The sequence below is a fragment of the Sander vitreus genome, unplaced genomic scaffold (assembly GCF_031162955.1).
Source record: "Sander vitreus isolate 19-12246 unplaced genomic scaffold, sanVit1 ctg304_0, whole genome shotgun sequence".
In the NCBI taxonomy this organism is placed as follows: domain Eukaryota; kingdom Metazoa; phylum Chordata; class Actinopteri; order Perciformes; family Percidae; genus Sander; species Sander vitreus.
Window position 1 is genome coordinate 70,339 of NW_027595457.1, and position 9,662 is coordinate 80,000.

The following is a 9,662-nucleotide window of genomic DNA, read 5'->3' on the forward strand; positions in this document are numbered from 1 at the left end:
GTAAATGATAGTGTGGCAGTGGCTCCGGCATCCATAATCCTGTTTGCACTGTGCGTACATTTTTTTCTATGAGACACTCATCTAATGATAACAATGTGTAGTCTGTTCTGCTCTCTGCTATGTTCAGTTATATTTTCCTCATTATTTATATGTTATTTCACCCAGGAGCCATTCGCTATTAAACAGAATATTCATTGTTATGACTCGATCTGTAGATCAGAGGTGGGCCTTCTCTGCCTGCCAAGAGATTGTCAGATTCAGAAAATTATATTTTTTATAATTACAGACCTATATATTCATTTCTATAATAAATATATATAGTTATCAATTTCATATGTATTTTATATATTGTATACGCTTCAAGTTTGTTTACATTTTTAGATGTAAAGTTAATGAAAGAACGGGGGATCTACTTTTTCTTCACATGATGAGCAGCTTTTGGTTTAGTTTAATAGATTTTTCAGCATTTTGGTGAAATGATTTTACAGCTATTACTGCTGGCTTTAGGTCAGTTTTTCTCAACGGTGGAGGTACCGCCCGCCAGGAGGCGTTCAGAAGATAACGGGGGCCGGTGGAAGCAATAGTTTGGGAAGGGGGGCGTTGAGGTGCTCTCGGAGGGTTTGTTTGAAAGCTAGTTTAAACCAAAGATTCACAATAACAATACATGTTTACACTTTAAACTACTTGCAAAAAATACTGGTCTGCATCATTAAAATCTGCCAGTTCACGGCACACTGCAACTGGATGAGACGGTGTATCATAACTCCTCTTCTCCTATGTGCTTCTGTCAGCTTTGTTTGGCGCAGATCCACGCTGCCTTCATGGAAACAGGACGTCAGAGCATCATCTTAAATGAGCTCCGTACTCCAGTGTGAAGCTGCGTTCAGATAAAAAAAAAGCAATGGCCGCAGGGTGGTGCGACGTCCTGCTGTGTTCTTTAACCCCCGAATGTAGCACAAGTAGACTGTACATTTCACAGTAACAGTTTTTTGTCAGATGTTTTATAGAGCCCAACGTTTCCTACTGCACCTGAAGGCAGCTTCATTTAACGGAGAAAGAGAGAAAGAAAAGAGACAGGCGAGAGACATCGACTGTGCTTTGTTGTTTGGCAAACATTCAGCTGTTCCACAAACTCCCGGGCAGTTCAGGGCTTGTGTTTGGTGTTTTAAAACTTTCTTGTGGAAGCGATACAGGCAGTGATGTAACTGTTTACTGGACGGGATTCTCTCACCTCCTCAAAACGCAGCGTGATGTGAGGTTGCGTTTCTCCAAATGTTTTTTTTCTGCTATTTACTCGCAAGACAGGCGGTAGCAAACCTAGACTCTTCTAAGCATCAACAAATAGCTCTCACTAACTTTCTAAGGTTGTAAACTTATTTCCATTCAGTAGTAAATCCTTCTGCTTTTACCCCTTGGTAAGTGCCAGCCTGTTTTCCATTGGATCAATTCAATTATAGATTTAGATTTGTATGAAAAATAGATTTGAATTTTAAATTGCTAGCTGTTTCTGATTGGCTACTGTTAGTGTCTGTAATAGCTAATTAGAGTTTGACTGTTACATATAGAGTCGTTCTGATTGGCTGCTGTTACCTAATTTAAATTGAATGTCAAATGGTTGCATTTTTTAAACATATAAAGTAAATGTAGAGCATGTAAATAATGCCACCCAAATTTTTGGGTGCATTTGTAGGCCTTTATTTTCACAGGACAGCTGAAGACATGCAAGGGGAGAGGGGGGGGAATGACATGCAGCAAAGGGCCACAGGTCGGAGTTGACCCCCGGCCCGCTGCGTCGAGGAGTAAACCTCTATATATGTGCACCTGCTCTACCAACTGAGCTAACCCGGCCACACTCACATGGCTTTTTTTTGATACCTGGGAAACTAATAAATATGTTGTTTGTCATTCAATAATATCCATCCATCCATCCATCTTCATCCGCTTATCCGGGTCGGGTCGCGGGGGTAGCAGCTCCAGCAGGGGACCCCAAACTTCCCTTTCCCGGGCCACATTAACCAGCTCCGACTGGGGGATCCCGAGGCGTTCCCAGGCCAGGTTAGAGATATAATCCCTCCACCTAGTCCTGGGTCTCCCCCGAGGCCTCCTCCCAGCTGGACGTGCCTGGAACACCTCCCTAGGGAGGCGCCCAGGGGGCATCCTTACCAGATGCCCGAACCACCTCAACTGGCTCCTTTCGACGCAAAGGAGCAGCGGCTCTACTCCGAGCTCCTCACGGATAACTGAGCTTCTCACCCTATCTCTAAGGGAGACGCCAGCTACCCTCCTGAGGAAACCCATTTCGGCCGCTTGTACCCTGGATCTTGTTCTTTCGGTCATGACCCAGCCTTCATGACCATAGGTGAGGGTAGGAACAAAAACTGACCGGTAGATTGAGAGCTTTGCCTTCTGGCTCAGCTCTCTTTCGTCACAACGGTGCGATAAATTGAATGTAATACCGCACCTGCTGTGCCGATTCTCCGACCAATCTCCCGCTCCATTGTCCCCTCACTGCGAACAAGACCCCAAGGTACTTGAACTCCTTCACTTGGGGGTAAGGACTCATTCCCTACCTGGAGAAGGCACTCCATCGGTTTCCTGCTGAGAACCATGGCCTCCGATTTAGAGGTGCTGATCCTCATCCCAGCCGCTTCACACTCGGCTGCGAACCGATCCAGTGAGTGCTGAAGGTCACAGGCCGATGATGCCATCAGGACCACATCATCTGCAAAAGCAGCGATGAGATCCCCAGCCCACCGAACTGCAACCCCTCTCCACCCCGACTACGCCCTCGATATCCTGTCCATAAATACTACAAACAGGATTGGTGACAAAGCGTAGCTCTGGCGGAGGCCAACTCTCACCTGAAACGAGTCCGACTTACTGCCGAGAACCCGGACACAGCTCTCGCTTTGGTCGTACAGAGATTGGATGGCCCTGAGAAGGGACCCTCACCCCGTACTCCCGCAGCACCTCCCACAGTATCTCCCGGGCACCCGGTCATACGCCTTCTCCAGATCCACAAAACACATGTAGACTGGTTGGGCATACTCCCAGGCTCCCTCCAGGATCCTTGCGAGAGTAAAGATCTGGTCCGTTGTTCCACGACCAGGACGGAATCCGCATTGTTCCTCTTCAACCTGAGATTCGACTATCGACCGAACCCTCCTTTCCAGCACCTTGGAGTAGACTTTACCGGGGAGGCTGAGAAGTGTGATACCCTGTAATTGGCACACACTCCCTCTGGTCCCCCCTTTTAAAAAAGGGGAACCACCACCCCGGTCTGCCACTCCCTAGGCACCGTCCCAGACTTCCACGCAATGTTGAAGAGGCGTGTCAACCAAGACAACCCCTCCACACCCAGAGCTTTAAGCATTTCTGGACGGATCTCATCAATTCCTGGGGCTTTGCCACTGTGGAGTTGTTTAACTACCTCAGCAACCTCCACCAGGGAAATTGATGCCAATCCCCCTCATCCTCCAGCTCTGCCTCTACCATAGAGGGCGATTAGTCGGATTTAGGAGTTCCTCAAAGTGCTCCTTCCACCGCCTCTATTACCTCCTCAGTTGAGGTCAACAGCGCCCCATCCTTACTGTACACAGCTTGGATGGTTCCCCCGCTTCCCCTCCTGAGGTGGCGAACGGTTTTCCAGAAGTACCTTGGTGCCGACCGAAAGTCCTTCTCCATGTCTTCTCCGAAACTTCTCCCACACACGCTGCTTTGCCTCTTTCACGGCAGAGGCTGCAGCCCTTCGGGCCCTTCGGTACCTTGCAACTGCCTCCGGAGTCGCCTGGGATAACATATCCCGGAAAGACTCTTCTTCAGTCGGACGGCTTCCCTGACCACCGGTGTCCACCACGGTGTTCGTGGGTTACCGCCCCTTGAGGCACCTAAGACCCTAAGACCACAGCTCCTCACCGCAGCTTCAGCAATGGAAACTTTGAACATTGTCCACTCGGGTTCAATGCCCCCAGCCTCCACAGGGATGCACGAAAAGCTCCGCCGGAGGTGTGAGTTGAAAGTCTGTCGGACAGGGGCCTCCTCCAGACGTTCCCAATTTACCCGCACTACCCGCTTGGGCTTACCAGGTCTGTCCAGAGTCTTCCCCCACCCCCTGACCCAACTCACCACCAGATGGTGATCGGTTGACAGCTCCGCCCTCTCTTCACCCGAGTGTCCAAAACATATGGCCTCAGATCAGATGAAACGATTATAAAATCGATCATTGACCTTTGGCCTAGGGTGCTCTGGGTACCAAGTACACTTATGAGCATCCCTATGTTCGAACATGGTGTTCGTTATAGACAATCCATGACTAGCACAGAAGTCCAACAACAAACAACCACTCTGGTTTAGATCAGGGAGGCCGTTCCTCCCAATCACGCCTCCATGTGTCTCCATCATTACCCACGTGCGCGTTGAAGTCCCCCCAGCAGAACTATGGAGTCCCCGACTGGAGCCCCATGCAGGACTCCACTCAAGGTCTCCAAGAAGGCCGAATACTCTGAACTCTTGTTTGGTGCATATGCACAAACAACAGTCAGAGTTTTCCCCCCACAACCCGCAGGCGTAGGGAGGCGACCCTCTCGTCCCACCGGGTTAAACTCCAACGTAGCGGCGCCAGCCCGGGGGCTTGTGAGTATCCCCACACCTGCCCGGCGCCTCACACCCTGGGCAACTCCGGAGAAGAAAAGAGTTCAATTCAATAATATGATTTTTTTTATTATTATTTGTGAAAACAATAGTAACAACAATAATAGGCCTAATATTAGGGCGTAATCATTAATGTTCGGGGCAATTAGCCTACATCTTATTTGATGGGGGGGCGGTTAGGGACCTGGATAATGAATAGGGGGGCGCTGGCACCAAAAAGGTTGAGAACCACTGCTTTAGGTGTTAAAGATTGGAGCAGTGTCAGTGGCCGCTGTGCCTTTGTGTGTGTGTGGTGACGTGTGTGTTAAGCCCCCGCTGCTTGGCTGGAATTTGTGGGGAGGTCTGTTGATCACTGATTATGTTATTTGTGTTTTTGATTGCTTTGTGGTAACTGTTGAACTAATGAATGTCAGAAATAACAATATTGCCAAAGCATCAAGGATAATAATGTGAAAAGAAATACATACTGTACATACAATTATTGAGTAAACTAAAATATATACATTTAAAAATGAAAAAAAAGAATAGAACATTTTAAAGTAAAAACAGGAGTAAATGAGAAAGCAGACAGTAAACTGAAGTAGAGGACTAAATGAGAAGGCAGAGTAAACTGAAATAGAGGACTAAACGAGAAGGCAGAGTAAACTGAAGTAGAGGAGTAAATGAGAAGGCAGAGTAAACTGAAGTAGAGGAGTAAATGAGAAGGCAGAGTAAACTGAAGTAGAGGAGTAAATGAGAAGGCAGAGTAAACTGAAGTAGAGGAGTAAATGAGAAGGCAGAGTAAACTGAAGTAGAGGAGTAAATGAGAAGGCAGAGTAAACTGAAGTAGAGGAGTAAATGAGAAGGCAGAGTAAACTGAAGTAGAGGACTAAATGAGAAGGCAGAGTAAACTGAAGTAGAGGAGTAAATGAGAAGGCAGAGTAAACTGAAGTAGAGGAGTAAATGAGAAGGCAGAGTAAACTGAAGTAGAGGAGTAAATGAGAAGGCAGAGTAAACTGAAGTAGAGGAGTAAATGAGAAGGCAGAGTAAACTGAAGTAGAGGAGTAAATGAGAAGGCAGAGTAAACTGAAATAGAGGAGTAAATGAGAAGGCAGAGTAAACTGAAGTAGAGGAGTAAATGAGAAGGCAGAGTAAACTGAAGTAGAGGAGTAAATGAGAAGGCAGAGTGAACTGTAGGGAGATGAACTCCAGATATTACGTGTTGTTGTGCTGGTTGTCTCTCAGGCTGTGACATCACTCACATATCTCGCTGCTTCTACAGTGCTCACACTATTTTCTCCAAGTAGATGTTGCATTTTTTTCTGGTCAGAGAGTGTATCAAAATCTGGGAGTTTACATTTAATTTTTGGTAAAGAACTGAGTTATTTGTTATTTTGCCGTAAAGGTCAGTAAAATGAGTGGTCCAAATATCTCCATTTTGGATTGCTAATTCCTTCTTAGATGTTGTGTTTAGTTTATGCCAATTTTCCCAGAATTGATTGGACTGTATTGATTCTTCGATTAGGTTTAGCTGATTTTTGTTATGCTGTTCCCTTTTGGTTCTTAATAAATGTTTGTATTCTTTTAGTGTTTCTCCATAAAGAAGGCATACAGTTTGGTTATTTAGGTCCTGTGTTTCTGATTGGATACATTTCTTAGTTCTTTCCTTAGGTTTTTACAATCATTATCAAACCATTTTTCACCACTAATATTTTTTTTTTCTTTTCCTCTTTAAATTTGTTAGTTTTGCTGCCATGTCAAAAATGGCATTTATGTTGTTAATAGCTAAATTCACACCTTCTTCACTTTAAGGAAAGGATATACAAAGATAATCATCCAAGAGTGATTGATTTGTGGACTGTCCATTGCCTTTCTGTAGAGATCAGTGCTGTTCGCAGCTGGGTAGAGGTTTGTAGATTATTAGAATCTAGTTCTTTGTGTTTGAGATTTCCTCTACTCAGATAGATTGTTATTTTACTCTGGTCAGACAGAGGAGTAAGGGGATTGACTGTGAATGCCTTGATATTAGAAATGTCAAGGTCAGAGATAAAATAATCAACAGTACTGCTGCCAAGGGAAGATCTGTGGGTGTATCGACCGAAAGAGTTTCCTCTTACTCTGCCATTAATAATATATAGACCTAACATACGACAGAGCTGTAGGACCTGTGTCCCATTCGTGTTAGTACGCTTGTTGTAGTTGTTACTGGGGGGATATGTGGGGTTTATTAGGCTGTTGTTCCCCAGTATGAGCAGGTTTCCATGGCTGTCTATAGTGTCTCATTTCTCTGCTGTTCTGGCATTCAGATCACCACAGATTAAAACATTACCTTGGCTCTGAAATTGGTTTATCTGTCCTTTGAGTATGGAGAAACTCTCCTTATTGAAATAGGGTGACTCAGAGGGGGGAATGTATGTGGGGCAGAGGAATATATCTTTGTCAGCTGAGATTATTTGTTTTTACATTTTTATCCAGTTATGAAATTCCCCTCTTTTGATTAATTCTATTGAATCTGTATATTCAGATTTATACCAAATTATCATTCCTGAGTGACTCCTTTCAATTTGGTGGACGGGACAATAATGTCTCTGTAGCCTATTGGACAACCACTGGAAGAACCTTTACACCATGTTTCCTGGAGGACAACAATGTCAGTAGTATTGCTCTCCTTCAGGAGCTCTGCATCTTTACTTTTTAATCCAAAAGTTGAGGACCGGAGGCCCTGAACATTCCAACAAGAGATAGAAAAAGACATCATACTATTAAAATACTTAATGTTTCTAAATGAGGCAAACTCCTGTTAACGATATATGTAAATGTTTTCTTTTCTTAGATAAAAATAATAAAAAGCAAACTAAAGTGTTTGGTGTGTGTGTGTGTGTGTGTGTGTGTGTGTCTGTACTTATTGTGTTAAGGTTCCATCAGATGTGAACAGATTAGACTCAGCATGTGCTGGATGTCCTTCAGTTGGCTGGTGGGTGGTGGGTTGGCTGTTCCTCTCGCTGTCTGGGCGTAGCTCTGTCTGTCAGTCAGTCTCTCTGTAGGGGCTATTGTCAGTTCAGGGGGGAGAAGAGGGAGTGGCCTGCCGGTGACGTGGCAGGGATGGTGATATAGCGGCTGGGGTAGTCGGGGTTGAGGGGTCCTCGCTGCTGATGTAGTGGGATTTCTTGGTAGCCTTGGTGAGGTAAAGGGTGGAGGGGCTGGGTTGCGGTTCAGAGTGGCGTCCTTCAGTGTCTTTGCGAAGATGGGGATGGCTTGCTTGTAGAGGTGGATGTGATCATATAGGCAGTGTAGGTCGAGGGTGGGGTGGTGGGCCAGGTGCACGTTGGGTCTCATGGTACAGTCCTGGGAGAGGCCGGCATTGATCCTTTGGATGGTAGCAGGGTGAAAGTCTTTCCGTTGTATAAGGGTGGACACAGCAATGCGGGAGTTGGAGAAGTTTCTGCTGGCTTTCTCGATCACTCTCCTTAGTGATAAGGTCACTCGCTCTTGTTGGGTCTGCAGGTCATTATGCCAGTATGAATGATGATGCGGATGGGACAGCCAGTGCTCTTGAAGTTCTCTCTCTCTCTCTCTCTCTCTCTCTCTCTCTCTCTCTCTCTCTCTCTCTCTCTCCCTGTCTCTCTCTCTCTCTCTCTCTCTCTCTCTCCCTGTCTCTCGCTCTCTCTCTCTCTCGCTCTCTCTCCCTGCTTCTCTCTCTCTCTCTCTCTCTCTCTCTCTCTCTCTCTCTCTCTCTCTCTCTCTCTCTCTCTCTCTCTCTCTCTCTCTCTCTCTCTCTCTCTCTCTCTCTCTCTCTCTCTCTCTCTCTCTCTCTCTCTCTCTCTCTCTCTCTCTCTCTCTCCCTGCTTCTCTCTCTCTCTCTCTCCCTGCCTCTCTTTCTCACAAAGTGACTGTCTAAAAATGTGTTTATCTCCTGTGTGGTCTATACAGTCAGATTCTGAGCCTGTTCGTGTATTGAAGTCCCCACACAGTACAATACAGTACAAATACACAAGTATTTTGCCTTGGGCTTGAAACTGATAAATCTCTGTCTGTAGAGAGCTGTAGAAGTCTTCGTCATGGTATGGGGACTCTGATGGAGGGGTGTATATTGCACACAGATATACATCTACGTCACAAATGCCCACGTCTTTATTCATTTCAGCCAAATGTGGTTTTTGTTTTGTTTGACCGTGCTGATGTGATTGGTGAGATCAGCTTTAAGCCAGATTAATATTCCTCCTGAGTCTCTGCCACGGTGTACTGTGCTCAGTTTAAGTGAAGGAACTGTAATTTCACTGTAGCCTGAGGGACATTGGGTGATTGTAGCAGATCAACACCACGTTTCTAACAGAGTTAAAATATCAACATCATTTACATTATTAAAGAAATCAGGTTCTGTGGTCTTAAGACCAAATGTACCAGAGTACAGACCCTGAATATTCCAAAAGCTTAGATTTCATTTTTGAGAAAAATACAGAAATTCAACTAAAAACATGAATAAAATGAAACAAAAGAAAAAAGGCTAACCTGCTGCAACCAATTACTGTGTGTCTGTGTGTGTGTATCTGTGTGTGTCTGTGTGTGTCTGTGTGTCTGTGTGTGTGTGTGTGTGTTATCTATGGTATCTTTGTACCTCATGTTTGCAGTAATCTGTTACACAGAGTGTGAAGCATCTCTTTGATTGCCCCGAGTTCAGAAAGCGGTGTACTTGGTTGTAGAGGGGGAGTATTGTTCATCATAGATGGGTAGGTCATCTGTTGGTGATGATGGGGGGGTGTTGTGTGTCCTGGTGAGGCAGGAGGGTGAGATATAGTATGGGGGCGTGGTGCTGCGGGAGGTTGGGATGTAGAGTTCCTCTGATGTCCTGTTGGTATCTGGGTGGTCTGTAGTTCCTTGGAGCAGCAGTTGGGTCGGTGGGATGGTTGGGTTTGCGATCAAGGGTAACATCTTTCAACGTTTTGGCAAAAGCTCTTATCCCACCCTTGTTCAGGTGTATCCCATCATAGAGATCCTATGTTCCAATGTTTGCACGGTAAGCTAGGTTGATGTTT

At 45.5% G+C, this 9,662-nt stretch overlaps 1 protein-coding gene across 1 annotated transcript in view; it reads left to right on the plus strand.

Annotated features, from left to right (window-relative positions):
• LOC144513634 (phospholipid-transporting ATPase ABCA1-like) overlaps window positions 1-9,662 on the plus strand; it is an 80,260-nt gene that overhangs the window by 66,904 nt on the left and 3,694 nt on the right.